Raw genomic sequence first — 1404 nt, forward strand, 5'->3', positions numbered from 1 at the left:
GATGGTAAAGAATCCATGTGCAATTCAGAAGACCTGGGTTCGATCCCTGAGTCAGGAAGACAGCCTGAAGAAGGGAATGGCAACCCACTCCAGTATTATTGCCTGGAAAATCCCATGGACAGAGGAGCCTGGCAGGCTACAGTCCTTGGGGTTGCAAAGAGTCAGACACAACTGAGCAACTAACACCACATGGGCTCTAATTCTAACAAAGGGTACCATGATGACACTTGGGGGCTCCAAGAATTGATATTATATTAGACCCTATGTCCGTTAACCTTCAATAAATCTGGTTATTTCCCTTTCCTTCATCTGAGTAGGTGGTCATAAGTCCCTTGGGAGAAAGACTCAGGTAACTGTCACAATATATTCTTACCACAGTGCTGAAGGGTCCTTCTTCCTAGGCACCTGGTCACCTCTTCAGTCAATGGATTCTAGATCTGAAAATTGGCTCAGGTCAAGGAATTGAGAAAGGGATTTTGACTTTTTATTTGAGTGATTGTCCTCAGACTCCTGATTCTCCACTCTTGCTTGATTTTTCTTGCAATCTCATGACTTTCCAGAGCTCTGTCATTCCCATGGATGTTAATAAGCCCAGACCTGTGATGGCTTGTCCTACCATAATCCCTCCATACAGAGGAGGCAACCACTGCATTGCTGATGTCCCTCTCCCCAGCACATTCTCTATGACCTTGGTGAATGATTTGTCCATGCCCACTTCCTCAGGCTCTTTGTTCCTTCGTTTACCATCTTCCAGGGCAACTCAAGCATTTCCATTTCATGAGTAGTGGCCATTGCTTTATCCAGCCTCTAGATGAGTTTGACCCATCCCCTAATTTCACTATGGTGTTAAATCCCATGTCTCAAAAAGTACTCTTAAGTCAACTAATCCATAAAACTGCACGTTAACAGATTAAAGAAAAATAGCAATCTGAGGTGCTGTTGCCTGGGAAACATTTAATAATATTCCACAGAATGGCCAGGAAGATGAAGATCCATCTTCTCTGGAAGTTGCTGCCTGTCTCTTGAATCGTCCACAGTCCCACACCTGCTTTTTTGTAGATCAATCCACTTAACCTATCAGTCTCTTTGAAACTTATTTTGTGCATGGAACTCCTTCTGCCTGGGCTGCCTTACCTTTTCATTAGCCTGGTAAATGCCTACTCTTTCCATGAATTCTTTTCTTCTCCTTCATCTCCATCCCAACAGATTTACCACTCTTTCTTCGGCCATGACCTTATCAGCATCTTTTATTAATTTGCAGGTCTCCTCATTAAATTCTATTCCTTGAAGACAGGGACCACATCACTTTCATCTTCACGTCATCATCATTTTGAACAGTAAGTGTGCACATAATAAATAAATAAAATGCTTGAAGCTTATCTCCCAGAGGAGATGGGAACATGT

The sequence above is a fragment of the Moschus berezovskii genome, chromosome 2 (assembly GCF_049115385.1).
Source record: "Moschus berezovskii isolate FMDL1 chromosome 2, NW_MosBer_1.0, whole genome shotgun sequence".
NCBI lineage: Eukaryota > Metazoa > Chordata > Mammalia > Artiodactyla > Moschidae > Moschus > Moschus berezovskii.